This window comes from Centrocercus urophasianus, unplaced genomic scaffold (genome assembly GCF_019232065.1).
Source record: "Centrocercus urophasianus isolate 14NV4802_14NV808 unplaced genomic scaffold, USGS_Curo_1.0 seq_12, whole genome shotgun sequence".
In the NCBI taxonomy this organism is placed as follows: domain Eukaryota; kingdom Metazoa; phylum Chordata; class Aves; order Galliformes; family Phasianidae; genus Centrocercus; species Centrocercus urophasianus.
This window is the reverse complement of record NW_024884364.1, coordinates 53,412,574-53,428,711: the sequence shown is the minus strand read 5'-3', so window position 1 is coordinate 53,428,711 and position 16,138 is coordinate 53,412,574.

Below are 16,138 nucleotides of genomic sequence, written 5' to 3'. Positions count from 1 at the left end.
GGTGCAGTGAGCCCAGGCCCTTCTGACAGTGCCTCACAAACACCAGCGCGCTGCCTGATTCTGGAGAGCAGGCCGAGTGCTTTGTGAGGAGGGTGCTCTGAACACGTCTGCTCTGTATGTCCTGCAAGCCAGGGGGACTTCCTTGGAAAGTTCACCTCCGTCAGTTCATCCCTGCTTTATACAACGGCAACAAGTCCGTCTGTGAGCCCCCAGCAGAAAGGCGAGGGGAGGAGACTCGGTGTGCTGAGGAAGACGGAGCAAAGCAAGAACAGCAATTTCCATCAGAACAAAATTATCTTTCCGAGCACTGGCTATTTCAGAGGCACGAGACCATGCTAATTGGGGTACAGCCTAATGACTAATCCCATTAGAAGTGTTGTTTACAGATTATCCCCTTGTTTGAAAGACTAGAAAGCAACGTCGGAGGGGAGAAAATTATATCAAAAAGGAGCGGGAATATTTTTTTAGAACTGTAGTGCCACGAGAATGGGAGAGATGTTAGTTATATTGAAACACTCTTTCAGCCGACAAGGTCACTTGTGGCAATAATCCGCTCATTAGAGGTGTAATCCATCACTCAAGTAATATCAATTTAGTGCCAGGGTTTTAATGCAGGTTGTACTAATCATTAGCGGCAGTTTGTCAACTGCATAATTCACAGGGGATTGTGGGTATGCATGATTTAGCAGGCGACCCCTGACCTCTGCTGAGTAAGAAGCCTGCCTTAGAGGCAAAATCAAGAGAGACAAAAAGCAGTGCTCACTCATGAACAATTATTATGCTTAACAGCATGACTGTCATTTTAGAGGGAAAGGGAAAAAACAGTATGTCCTGAATAATGAAGGATTAAAATTCACCTGAGACTCAGCTCCGGCTGGGGCTGGGGCTCACTGCCATTGCTCAGTGGGGCAGGTGGACAGCCCTTGGTCATTGCTTCCCCTGCAAGCACCCCCAAGACTAGAGCCCCATGTACCATCAGGGGCCATGGCACCAGCAGCACTATTTGTTCTCCCACGCTGAAAATACGGGCCAACTCTATCCCAGATGCCAAGCACTGGGATTGACCTGTGACTGTCACAGGTGAAAAGTATTAGTTAGGAAAGTCTGCATTAGTGTCAGACAGGTAGAGGATTTCCCCTCAGGCTGTTAATTCATTTGGAGGGAAGAGGAGAATAACCAGAAGTGAATTTCTGTGCCCACCTGAAATCTACTCAGAGAGTTAAATGCATAGTTTGATTTACCAATCATTATAAATGTAGTATAGCATCATATTCTCTATTTCAACTGTTGGAAAAATCCATTTTTTTTTTCACATCCCACTCAGGAAGTTAGCGGTGTCTTGCCTCACCTAACTGCTGCCGTGTTATAATAGCAATAATCCTCTTGAAATCTGGCAGCTCAGACCAGCGAAGTGCCCTAAGCTTCACTGCAATTAAGGTGCTTTTTTGCTTGCGACAGTTAGGAATTGGCTTTGACTTAAAAACTCAAATTTAACAAGTGATTTAATCTCTAATGTGCTCTAATTGCTTTGGGTATTTGGAAAATGGGGGGTTGGGTGGGAGAAAGAAGAAAGAGGTCAAACAACTCAGTAATTTAACAGAAAAGTGCCAAGTGAACTTGCACATCAGGCACTTTTCTGCAGGAGTTTTAATATGCATGCCAGCCTCCCACTCACAGGTCTTGTTGTTAGCATGTCTGCATGTTATCTTTAAAAACTCCAGATGAGAAAAGAGGTTGAACAAAAGGGTTTGCTCAATGTTCTGAGATGCCACTGGTGCTGGCAACAGATTTGCACTGGTCTGGTTGCAGGGAGCCAAAAAGAGAAAGTGAAAGCAGCTGGGCAAGCTGGCAGTGCTCTGCAGCCAAGGAGGATGCGGGATGGGAGGACAGACAGATAAGCGTGCCATACGCTGAGTATTTTCTACATATGAAAACCACTGGGTGTGATTTAGGGGCCGGGAGTGGGATCAGGCTGGGCTAATGGCATCCTCAAGGGCAAACTCCCTCAGTACCGGGGCTGCAGAGCCAGATGTATAGGATGGGTAGAATGAGGGGTTGCTTGCAGAGCCGCCTCCGGTTCTTTCCATGGCCTCCCTGGTGTCTCAGGCTAAGGAGGAGGCTGATGGAAAGAAGTGGAGTCAGGCTTGCTTAATCTCCTCCTTGCAATAGCTATGGCTGAAGTGAAGCCCAGAGCTAGAGAGATGGGCTGGGGTCTGGCAGCACAGCCCCTTCTGTTTCAGGGGTGATTGAGCAACCTTCTGCTTCCTTCTGCAGTTGCCTGGCATTCAGTCAGCCAAGGAAAGCTTTTGTGGGGCTAATTTTGATGTTCTTTAACGAGGGAAGTCAGTGAACAATAAATACTAAAGGTAAAAGCAGTGAAGTCAGGAATTCTACTGCATTTCCTGTAGGTCAGTGACAGCACTGGCAGTACTGACAGGATAGAAATGAGAAATCTGTCCTTCAGGTGGTACTGTCACCATCTAATTTGAGGGATCTGGCTTATCTGCCTCTCTATAAATGCGGTGTGTAGAGCTAGGGTCCTCCAGCAGGTGATTCAGCTCACTTAAATCAGATTCCTGCTTTGAATTACCTCCCTCAGGTATGCTCCGCAGATGTTGGTAGGCGCCAGAGGGTGGCTGTGGCTCCCAGGCATCCTGACACTGTGGTGTGCTTATTCTAGCTGGTGTGCATGTTTCCCTGGCCTGGGAATTATCCAATGGATCTTCCATTGGTGCCGGTAGTACAGCCTGCTGTACTCCTCAGCTGAGCAAAAAACTATGCCCCCTTTAATGGGAGCTGAATTGCTAAACTCAGGTGTTTGAGCTGAATCACATCCAAAGTGAGTTGTTCAAACACCGGGAGAAACAGGAAATTGAACTTCAACACTGAGTCAGGATCCTAATTGTAGTTCAGCCATCATTCAGTGATTCCTTCTGTCTCAAATATTTAGGCTGTATGGATTCTGAGGCAAGAGAACTGTCTCCTACCGCAGAGCAGACCTCACTTCCATAATAAAAATAATTAAAACACACAAGGATATCAAGTACTCAGTGGTTCACATGTGAATAAAATGAACTTCTGGGAAATCAGCAATTTTCATCTAGTTAGATATAGGATGCCAAATTACTTCTTCAGGTACATAAATACAAAGAAGGTGGCAATGAATCCAGCCAACATTTGCCTAATGAGTATTCTCCTCTGTTAAAGTCAAAACCCTCCACAGCTTCAGGCAATATTCTTGCCCATGGACCTGGGAACAGTAAAGCTCATGTCTCCTGTGGACTGGCCAGAAAAGGAGGCAGATATCAGCCGAGCTTCTATTTGCTTAACTGTATTTTGATCACATTCTTCATATAACTGTTACTTCTGTAGGTAAGATTTCTTTTTCTTCCCCCCTTTTGGTCTTTTTAACTTCAAAAGCTGCTGTTAGTAGGAAATTGGGGGAAAAACAAACTAAATGAAGCATTATACAATCATTAACATTTTGATATTCGGGTATATCAGAGGATAACACAGTGCCCATCTGGACTGCCTTAACAACACGCTTAATTGCATTATATATGGAGAAGGGATTCAAAAGAACAAAGAATTCTAGCTATTCTATTTAAGTAGCCCATTGCTGTGGTATCTAAGCACAAGAGTAGATCAGAGCATAAAAAAGCAGATTGCTAAAAGCTATACATCCTGAATCTCGTGCACGGTTCTGTGTCACGATTAATGAACTAAGCAGAGCTGCAAGCTGGAATATTAGTAGCAACAGATTTACTCCCTCTGAGTGTTCATAAGGACACCAGCTTAAACGATTTCCAAAGTGAGCTCTGCTCACGGTGGATGGGCCCCAGAACATTTGCTGATGTTTCATGCACAGCTGTTACTGACATGGGAGAGAGTTTTAAAGGTATCTCCTAGCCTCAGGAGGCAGCTCTAGTGGGGATTTCTAAAGCATACAGCCACTTCACTCACACAGAAATCTCATGCTGGCCATCTTGTAAGCTGCCAATCTTTATTGTTAGGTATTCCAGCACTCAGCAAAAACCTGGGGTATCCTTGTGTCCTGGGGATTGCATCTGGCCTTTGAGGGTTTCTCCACTGCCTCAGATGAGATAGAGACCATACTGGGGGTTGCACTTCGCTTCCTGATGGCTGTGAGGCTGGAGGTGCAGGTGCTAGCTTCTGGCTTCTAGGGAAGTGCCCAGGGGACTTGTGGGGTCCAGGTCCTATGCAATCTGATAACTATGGGTCTGCTTTTCCTCTTTATTTCCAGGAGCATCATGGCATGGAGGATCATTAACTTCCTCTCAAAATACGATCCTACCAGCACTGCTGTCTTTGGCAGAGGGCCTCCAATTAGTGATGATCTGCATTGCTGAAACTTGAAGAGAAGTGGGCTTGCAAGACACTGGAGCTATTGTTTCCCTGTGCTCATGTACAGATCTGTGTGAATTTGCTGGACAGCTAAGAGCACAGCAGGTAGCCCAGACTCTGACTCAACTCCCAGCATCAATATTTGAACTACTGCCTCCATGGGAGAATTAGAACCACGTGGAAAGCATGAGTGCAAGAACTGCAATCAGTGAATCCTACCTCTCTTGCCTGCTGGCACACAGGGTGTTTGGGGAGGTCACGGACAGGTTGATAGGTTCTCATGCTGGCAAGTGATGCATTAGGTCTGTAGTTTCCTGGCACCATCTAGAGCAAAAAACTGAGCCAATCTCAAAGCTCTTTTACACTCCATCTTTACTGAAGTTGGGAAGTGGCAACCAAAGGCTTGGTGTTAGTTCTCCCTAAGAGATGCACAGAGCATCTCTCTGCGTGCCAGCATCCATTTTGAACTTCTTGATAACTTCTTGATATTCTTAGTCTTCATTTATTTGACTTCTCAGTCTTTATCTTCCTGGTTTTACACTTGTTCCTGCCAGCTGGGTTTTTTTGGATACTGATTTATTTTCAGATGTCACATTTCTAAACACATTTCATTTATTTGTCTTTTTTGTGTGTGTGTGATGGTGTTTTCTCAGGGATTTCAAGGAACCAACATCACTGCCTCCATACACACTCCAATAATAGCAGGTACGGATGAGTCTGGGTGTCTCTTATTATACCATTTCCTAGCAAAATTGGGCATGTAAAATGATATATTTGTACACTGTACTGGAGCACTATAAGTGGCTCTGTGCATTTGAAACCCAGTTCTTGGACTCATTACAACTGACATATGCAAACATTTCAACTACAGAATTTCAGTAATTGATCTCTCTAAAATCCCAGGCTGCAGATGAGTCTGCTAAGGAAGAAATGCTGGTCTTTTTTTTTTTTTTCCCTACTGCTTTTAGTATTTGCTCGGTATCATTAATATAAATACGCAATCACTGAAATCAACACAACTGAAGTTAACAGAGCAACTCCAGATTTACATCAGTGTAAATGAGAGCAAAACTTGATCCCTCACATGTAATTTATCTTTAATTCTGGTTTAAGTCTCTCTCATCTTGCTGAATAAAAACTGATGTTCTTCTCACACACAATCTGTATACCATTCATTAGTGTCTTTTCTGTTTGGAAGAAAGATTGGAACCTGTGGTAATGAAAGCTCAAATCCTGGGGAGCAGTACACATGGTATTTTATTCTAACTAAATGCTGCACTGGTATTCTCATGAGTGGCTTTGCGTTACTTGAACATTTATGAGTAGCTTGAACTAATAAATCTCTAATTAGCACTAATTACTAATTAGATTATTGATTCCTCTGACTGCAGATTCCTCCCTGGTTTTATTCATAAGCAGAATGTAATTTCACAAACCCTCACAGAAACATGCCCAAGCAGAGCTCACCCTTCCCTTATTGAGGAGTAGAGCTGAAGGTTGTGGGCAGCCTGTCTGCCAGAATAAAACCTGACCTACTGAGACTGGGATGCTGCCTGCAGGGCAGGGGCATCTTGCTCCTGTGTGGGCTGGCACTATGTTGCCTGCTTGCCTGATGCCCTGGGAGACACCTGTGCTTTCCTGCTTCCCTGTGAGTGCCTTCCAGTTGTACCCTGGGGCTCGCCTGAGCTGCCCACAGAGGGCCCTGCTGCAAAGGGAGGCTGAGGCCACCTCACTGCTGAAAGCATTTTGAGGAGCTTTGCTCAGTTTGGTCTTGTGGCAAGACCTAAGGGAGAACTATCTGCCGGAGAAAGCTGGGGTTCTGTGCTTTGCATCACACTGCCTGGGTCTCTGTCAGAACAAGCTTACACAACTCTAGCAACACTGTCAGGCAGCCTCACCAGTTGTTTCCCAGCATCCCACCCCTACTAGCTCATCCACAGAGGAGGTTTGGATTCCTTCATGTGAAGGCATAGCACACAAGACATGAAGAGATTCTGGCTTACTTCAGCAACAGGAGTGATCTGGTGGCAGCAAATTTCCTCCCTGGTGGGACTGGCAGGAGAAACCACGTGTGGTGCTGCCTTATCCGAGAGTATCAGGCAGTTTCCTTCCCTGAGGTTTCGCATGTGAAACATCTTCAATCTGTGAGCCTAGGCAAGTGCAAAATGTGGCTTACTTCTTGTTGGCATGAAGTGTAGGGAACATGGAAAACCTCCTTGCTGGTGGCTGCCCTCTCTCTCTGTTTATTTCTACATGCTACTCAATGTGTTTGTTTTGATCCTCGCAGCCCTATGTGGGTTATGTGATGAACCATTGTGGCACCGAAGATCGATGGTGCTACATTCGCACGGATGTTTTCACTAGCAGGCTCCAGCCCTCCCCGAACGTTGCTGTTGCATGCGAGTGAGCTCTCTAGGACAACTGTGGGAGATGTCTGCGTGTGGCAGCAGGGAGATAAGGCTCCCTGGATAGCAACATCTGGGGACCAGAGATGGAGCACGCTTGGCTGCGAGCCCTCAGCTCTGTAACCCGAGCTCTCCACCCCTCTGGTCCATCTCCTCCCCAAGCAAAGGAATAAAGAGGGAACTGAGCATCTCTGGATGGGAGTCCAGTCAGTTCATTAATATCAATGAGGTGCGTGTTATTTTTAGTTATTGCAGATGTGCTCGTACCTCATTAGCTTAAACACTGAAGAGCAAATAAATAGCTGCTTCTGTCATGCTTAGAGGAAACATTTTATAAATAGGTTATTGATTTGGACTTCAGAGGGACCTAGTGGGAAAACTGTCAGGCTTCCTCCAGAGGTAGGGGAGGAGGGGAAGGCACCACCAAAGTTAACTTCATGTGTGCTGTTTTGTACAGCTCGTCAGCAGAAAGCCAAAGGGCCTTTCTGCCCGCATGTGGGCTCAACAGCTTGGAGAGGGCCGGTTCCTGCCACACCTGCTGACATTTTGCTGTTGGTGTATCCCTGGGATGGCTGCTATGGGGACTGGGCAAGAGGAATGCTTTGTCCTGTGGCTCCAGGAAGGGACTGCAGAGGAATATCGGTTTGGCCCAGCTTACCTGGTGTTTTCCTTTCCATATTTAGCAGGTCCCCCAGATGTGTGTTGCAGGAAATAAGTAACTTGCCAGTGGTTTTGAGGTTTCTCGGCAAAAAGAAGATTACGTCGTTTTGCGCTGAAGTATTGAAGAGAGTGTTTTATATTTTGAATGCTAATGAGCAGTTTTTTTTCAGACGGGAGCCATAAAACTGTCATTATGTCAGTGGTATGTCTTTGTTCTTAGCTTTGCTCGTGCTAATCAAAGACAACAGTGGTATATTTTGAGTTAATACTGTAACAAGAGGAATGGCATTAGTGGTCATCATCATGAGTGACTCCTGGACATGTGGTAATAATTTCTTAAGTGTTTCTGAATAGTGAATGAGTGAGAGAGAGGGAGTTCAGCTCCAGCTTTGTGCGGAATGGAATGTACCATTCAGCTGAAATGATAAATTCACGGCCTGTACTCGAGGGGCTGTATGAGCAAAATCTGCTTCTTAATGTAATTAACATGGCTTCTTCCACAGCGCCTCCTTCTCTCCCAGCATCCCATTACACCTCTCTATTTGGGATAAAACAGCGGCTTTCAGCATAAGCAGCCGAACAAGCGCAATCAGCTTTACGTTCTTAAGGAAATTAATCCACTTTGGAAAGGAAGCTCCCATCCTTTGAGTATTTGAGCTCGGTGTAGCTGGACGTAAATTTGAGAGCCTGCAGTGGTAAAAGCATTTCCCCCCCTGTTAACAGATGCCCCCAGATTTGGTAAATACCTGGAAAGAGAATCGGTAACATTATATGTTTAAGCACTAGTTTTCAGAGGAAAAAAAAACACAACAAAACGAATACCACCCAAACCTTTTTATTATCAGGCAGGCAGTTTTCATTTATTTGGTGAGGCAGTCTGTTTGCATTGGCTGCCAGGCTGCTGAATGGCTCCTGCATAACGAATCGCGCATTTTAAAAATTCTTTCCTAGGCTTTTATAAAAATACCCCAGAAAAAGTTAAATAACTCTGGCGCAGTTATGTGATCAGCCTGATTGAGTTAAGGGCATTTACTCCCGGTAAGCCCGGCGGGGTTTCGGCAGGGCCGCGCGTTCCAGCATGGGGAACAATTGCTGTATTTTCATTGTCTGATGGCGTTTCTCAGAGAAGGCTGAACAATATTAAACATTCAGAGGCTGCATTTTCCCTTTGTTTTGACAAATGCTAATAAGTAGCTAACTGCATGAGAGGGGGAAAAAATCCTAATTTGAACCAGTTGCTTGATGGTAGAGCTCAGCAAATTCCCTGACCAGCAAGATGTAATCTGGAAAGAAAAGAACGGAGTGGTAGCCCTCGTGAGCCTTTGAAATCACTAATAAAGTCATTAGAAAATGTTTGACTGAAGAGGAATGGCTAAAGCTAGGGGAAGACTTTTCTGAGGAGCTCTCAGAAAGAACATTAGCAGGCTATGGTTTCTAATTAAGTGGTATTATTGGGAGCTTTGATAAAAGCTCTTACGTGGGTGACATCTTGTATTTCCCCCTGTACCAGGAGTCGGAGAAAAACTAAAAAATGGGAGACTTTTTTAATGATAATACCTGAAAAGTGTTTTTCAGCAGACCCATACATCATTGTCAAGTGAAAAGATTAAACTTTATTGTTTCTTTTTGAACCAAGAACTCAAGGTGAGTGGAAATGTCTTGAAATGCAAAGTAGTTTGGCAGATAAAGTAAAATGGAGATGAAAACAGACAATAAAAAGACATTGGCTGTAATAGAGGAAAGAGCAGGGAAGTTCACTCTTTAATGCTGCCGGGAGAACTTTCTTTACGCTATTAATGATAGCATTTAAATGTTACAATTACAAGCTTTTACTGAAATGAAACATTTCATTTCAAGAATGGCACCAAAATCATTTTTGCGTGTAATATGAAACATTAGTTATGTGATGCTGCTGCCAAAATAAACCCCGCCATTCATTTGAAATATCAGGAAACTCCATTTGAGAGGGTAGTTATACATCCATTGAGGATACTCTGTATATTATTTTTCCTTGCTATTAATAAAGTCTATTAACAACATAACTGCAGTTGATTCATAATGTCACATTTGTTTGCAAGTAATGGATGTAAGGTTAAAATGGTTTAACTATTACAATGTTTGAAAATGATTTCTGTTCCCTAAAGCCTCCTTTATTTTTATTACCTTTTTTTTCCTTTCCTTCAGCAACCAGTTGTTTTGCAGTTGTTAAACTGCTTTCAGCTGTAGATACTACGCATTATCAAGACAGATGGGGCTTGCTGGGGGATTTCCTCAAAGGTTGGTTGCTGAAAAAGTAACTTCAGCAGCGTGCCTTGCACAGATTTATTTACCTCGTCCCTTCACAGGCCAGGCCTCACTGCTTTTTGCTAAAGAAAATGCATACTCTTTACAGAAATTGAGTTTCTCAAGTTCCTTCACCGAGACTACTTTCAATATCTTAGATTATTGGCAGGAAAATAATTAAAAAGAATGAGTTATTTTTAATTTTTAAATTTCGGTTCTTTCTCACAGTGTGCCACACATTTGTGATTTCATTTCTGTCTAATTGGACAACGAAAATATTACAGGTCAGTGAACTTCATTTTGTTTCTGGTCACCACCAGTTAATTTCACTTCCCGGTGCCCGGACACTGACAGAGGGCTGCAATTACTATAGATTTTGTGTGGATGGCACTCGGAGAGCCTCGTGATGTCTGGCAGCTTAAAACACTTGGACAGATGGATTCTTGGACTGCAAATACAGGAGGCGAGTGCTTGGTTGGAACAGAACTATTTTAATAGGTATTTTCAAGCAAGTGTGAATGCTCGAGTATATGTATATATTTATATATATTTATATATATTTATATATATTTATATATATATATATATTTATAGTGCCTTAAAAGCTCAAATTCTAATTTTCTGCTCCTTTAAAGAACAGGCTGCATTTTCACCAGCATAACCACATAAAAGGGTTACTTCTGGTGTAGCTGCAGCAGAGCAGAGGAATCACACTCATTAACTGCATCAGTTTTCAAATGGCCCATAATGCATATGCAGACTCAAGTCTTGGTCCTGCGAGCAATGCAGTGCATCCGTGGATCCAGCTGATCAGTCTTTTTGCAACAGTTCTCATAATACTTTCTGAAGGGAAGACCACAGAAAATAATAGCCTCATCCTCCTCACCAGAGCAGCAGCACAGGTGTGTGTGGCACTGGGCAGCTGTGATGCAGCAGCTGATGTGCAGCACAGCTTTTTGTTGCACGGCAATGCTAGATAGCAGCTCCCAGATTTGATATTTTCTCACTGAAGAGAGCTTTGCCTCTTCAATGACACGAGTGTGTTAAACCCGGCACTCCTGTCTGAGAACAGCAGAGAGCAGGAGCTGAAATGTGTGTTAGTGTCATTGTTCCCAGAGGTGCAGTGACGGCTTCACTTTAAGGTGCCATACCAAACTGGGAAGCACTGCCCCCAGGAGTGCTACAAACTCTTTGTTAATGCGGATAATAGACTTCAGGACCACTTAAACCTCTTAAGACAATAAGGCTTGGGCAGCTGAGAGTATTAACTATGTAATTTCAAACACGTTCAGAAAAGATTTCCCTTTCATTTTTCAGATGGCTTGCTAATATTTATGTTAAGCTTTCGACATCTGTGATCAACTATTATTTTAAGCAGAATGAATCCTTAGAAAGCTACAACCTGAGCTGCTAAACTACAATCAGCTCAGTGGTTCAGGCAATTTTTTAATGTTGGATATGATGTGTGACAGTGAGAGAAATGCCATGGCTTCAAGGCTGCTGTCTCCTGATCTGCCAAATTGGCAAGATATCCCGAGTCTTTAGGAAGCCCTGCTAAAATCTTTGCTCTCTCAGGAAAGCATTTCGGTTGTGCCTGTTGTTTCTTACAAACTTCCTCTTTCTCTCAAGTGAAACAGCGATGCTGAGTGGCAGCTGCTCAGATAGCACAAGTAACATGTCTATTATTTTGCAGAAAATGAGGAATGATTACCCTTTTTGCTGACTTTCAGCAGAAAGAAGTACATGAATTTCTTTATGAACTGGTTGTAGTTAGTCACAGGGAAACAAAACTCGGTATTCTTTGGAGATCTAAATCACCATCTTAAATGAAGAATATCTGATTTTCCTGCCTGTTTAGGCTACCTGAGGAATAGGAATCCAGTCTGAGGCAGTCACTGAGGCCTCTACCTTCAGTGTCCACTCCAGGACAACTCATCCTGTTCTAAAAATGACGTCTGCAGACTATGAATCCCTTAGCTTAATCTGAATGGTGTCCACATGGCTGATCTGGCTGAGCATTTTAATAGATAAAATTAAGCAGCATGAATTCTACCCAACTAACTATAGGATGTCGTGATTAAGATACAAACTTCCTTTGTGCAAATATATCTGCTCTGTCACATCTTCTCAGTGAAAGAAGAACTTAATGCCTCAGTCCGACAGCTCAACAATGCTGTCATACCTGGCTCTACATATTGTGTATCACAAATTCAGTGACAGCCAATGACAGCCGTTCTGTCAGATGGCCTGATTCTGTTTGACAAGTAATGCCCTTTACCCCACTTTGGCAGTGGCACAAAGCCATACAGAAGATGTAAATAATACTTAAACAGACCTTAGGGCATCTAAGCATTGCCTGAATGGCATAACGCTGGTCTTGTATAAGAGAGAGCAAGCCCAGAGAATTTTGTCCTTGAATTCAAAGGATGCAGGGTGGATCACAGACGCTGTTACAGAGAGGTTTGACACGCCAAATAATAGCAGCTTGTATTATTTGTCACATGATATTTGGTTAGGACCAATACATTTAGTGTGATCCATGAATTCACACTTTAGGTTGCATTTTATTTCTTCATTGCACGTCTTTAAAAAAAATCCATAAGCATTTGAGCAAGACTATGTCCTGCCATCCCAATGGTCTCAATAATGATTTAATTGCTCCTCACTTCACATGGCAGCAATGTTTCTACATGTGTTTAAATTGCACTATCTTCCAAGTTACCATTACTCATGCATGGGAGGAGCATAACTCATCTAAGCTGTCCTTTTTGCCTTTTTTTATGACTATGTACATGACTGTGTACAAGAGATGTGTTACAAGGATGAATGACTGTGGGATTACACCCCCAGGAGGAAGAACAGTAATAATATTCGTACGTGTGTGGAAGGAACTCAGCCAAGACTCAAATGAAAGCATCTTTTATTTTTCAACTTCATCGATCAAAAGCTTCTGTGTGAAACGCTCTAAATGACATCTGACATATCTGAAATGCTGGGATAAAGCACCACTAGCAAAAAGCCCCACCAATAACGGACAAGGTTTTACTGCTAGTAAAGCAGATCCTCTGCTGAGGAGAAACGTTAAAACTGCGTGAATTACACCCAAGCAACTGACAACTTTACTTAGCTATTCCATACATTAGAGGATAAATCTCCATTCTAGGAAGTTTCAATGCCATTTTAGTTATCCATTTAATCCACCTATTCATTTAGCAGGAATGGTAATTACGGGAAAATTGCTGCCAAACTATGATGGGCAATTAAAATTCAGGCTATTTTGTGTGATGCAAAATCTCCCTTTTTTACTATCATCTTACAAATCCTCTGATAGAAAGTTTGTGCCTTTTTGAAACAGAGCTTGTAATAATAAGCCATCTGGCTTACTTAAACATGAAAGATTAAAATGATATACAGTACGAAGGCTTCCTATTCAATTGCTAATGTCCAAGAACTCAACTCCAGTGGTGAAAGCTGTCATTTGAGGGGAAGAGGTAATTAAAAGATTTCCTTGTAGAGATGGGTCCTGGAGCAAGGGACTGGCACGTCCAACAAGCACAACTAATTTTCCAAAAGAAAGCAGTGCTGGCCAAATGTCTTGCAAGATAATCTTCTGTATCCTTTAGTTCACCCGCAACTGCTAGAGTGAGGCTGAAAGGTAGGTTGATGACTGGAGGAACAAAAGCCACCAAACATTGCTTTGTTTACCATACAGGCCAGTCGTGCTTCGTAACATGGCTTTGACTGAGACATTAAACAATGAGGAAAATGCATTGTGGTTAAATGGTGATCTACTCTTTTTAATGAGTAGGAGAAAGTTTGCAAATGTTTTTGGGAAAACGCTGTGTAGAAATGGGAAATCCAGATTCTGTGACATTAAAAGCAGAAAGGGACTCTTCCAAGATGGATTTCTGAACCAAATGCCTTTAGTAGCACTTACTATACAGTTGGCAAGAAGTTAACTAGGGGCAGAGCGCTTGGGCTTGTGCAGCACACAAACCATCCAAATCAACAGACTTATTGTTGACTGCTTGCAGGGGAAAACAAGGGACATCTTTGCCATTGCAGTGGCGTGTCCTGTTGACTTCAGTCACAGCCCCCCACTTCTGCCTGCAGAATTCCCCAACTGGAAGCAACTGGCAATCTCGCTGATCAGATGAAGCTTCTACCCTAGGGTCTGAGCCCTAAGTGGAAGCAGAACCGAGCATGAATCGTTCCCAGACAGTGCTCCATATGGTCTAGAGCATTGCTAGGGAGTGTAGTATCCCTGACTTACAAGGCAAGGCCTAAATGTTATTACATGAAGACTGTAACCCTCCCAGATGCAGAGATCATGTCTCATTTCTTATGACAAGAAGAATTTAATAGAAAAGGTAAACTCCCTGAATAATTTTGAGCTCCATGTATTGTTCATTGCAGGGATCAACTGCTCAGTTGAGTTTAACAGAATCACATTAAAAGTCTGTAGAAACATAAACTTCACCTACTTTATTGCTTACTGTTCCTAAAAAATTCTACTTAATTATGACTGGACTATATTCTCTCTATTTTTATCAGGCTATTTCAGAAGGGGGCTGTGTTAAAGTGCTGTGTGCAGGTACAGTACTCCATTAACAAACAAAGAGTGCTAACTCAAGACCCGTCCCACAGAAGACACAATCCTTTCCAGAAGAGCCCTTTTAATGAAGATCCTATTGCTACTAATTCTACTTTCAGGCTCCATTTAGGCTGAGAGGAGGAAATAATGAATCATGACATAATGGAAGTCCCTGTAAAGCACTCAGCTTACCGCACAGGAAATCAGACTTGCATGTGCGTTTGTTTTTGTTTTTAGGGCTAGGTCTAACAAAAGCAGCCAATGGGAGCCTATTAACTTCATTGTGTCTTAACTTTCTCTTCGGACCTTGGCTATCTTCCAGCTTAATTCCTTTGAGTCAGCAACACATTCAAACCAGGTTAAATGAACCCTTGGATAAGAACCTTGACTAAAGGAATAATTGCTCTTTCCACCCCAGCTCATCACCCCTTTAAAGAAAAGAAACCAACCAGACAAAAAGAAGAAAAAAAAAAAAAGAACAAAATGAAATAACAGTAACAGTAACAAAAACAAAAAACTAACCCTTCCAAAATGCAGTAAACGAACACATACATAAAATACCGATGTAAATGCAATAGTTGAGTGTGCAGACCAATTCAGAGGTGTCAGAACGGATGAAAGTGGGGAGCACTAACGTGAGCATCCACGTTAGTTTTGTGAAGCAGCTGATGTGAAAAGCAATGCATACTTTGTCAAAAGTGAGAAGAGGGAACTGAGAGTGAGGGAGGTGTATGGGCTATATTTGCTTACAATAAGGAACTCCCTTTTGCCTTCAGCAGTTTCTTATCATCTGCTTTTATGACACCCTTGCCTTTTTAGTCTCTGTCTTGTAAAGCAATGAAGATTGACATTTCCTTTTCATGTCAGAGGAGACTGGATCTCTGTCAGGAACACAAACAGCTGCAGGAAGAGAGGGTGAACATACTCCTTCCTTGACCTAGAACTCCTCCCAGGATAAAGGGATTGAGGAGGGGAGCAACTCCTTGGCCAGGCTCTTGCTGACCTTTCTGTAAGAGAAGAGAAGAGAATACACAGACAGAGCACTGAAAATATGCAGAAAGTGGTCAAGAGAATTTACTTTGGATTTAGTCAAACATAGTGCCCACTGCAAGCCCCATTTCTGTTTTTTCTTCATGATGAACAGATGGATGGAAACACTGATAAAAGAGCTATTTGCCTTTGAACAACAGAACATTTAAATGTCCTCTGGCTTCTCCACTGACTGGCCCTTACGTCTGTAGTGCACTTATGCTCCAGGTTGGTAGTTTTGTTGTTTAAGTAGAAATAGAGCTGTTCACTGCCAATTAATTAAACCCAGCTTTCTTGAGAGTTTCCCCACAATATCCATGAGAAACTTAAAGCTACCACAAATTTCATGTTTCTCTCCAAAATTCAGGCAGACCCAAGAAGAAGAATAAACCAACTGCAACATAAATACATCCATCAGCAGTGAAATACTGCAGAAAGTGCTTAGGTTGTATGGTGATGAGGAGGAGGACATCAATGACCCGGGAGAAGAAACAAGAGATCTACACAAGCTTCACTGCAATCTCCACCTTGTTTAGTCACACCACATCGGAGGCCCTTTGGGAAAGAGACCAGTGCTTTCCTCTGTCTTTTAACAAAGCTGACATAATAAGGTTGCAGTATTGGCAGAGATTTCAAGGCACTATCAAGGATGTAATCCTCACTCCAGAAAATTCCTGTTCTTTGCAGAGATCTTGTGTACACAGAATAATATTTTTTTCCCTGAAAGCTTTTGTGAGAGACTATTTTCCTGTTGAAAGGCTCACTGGGGGGAATGAATAAAGGATCAGCTTTATCATTCTTT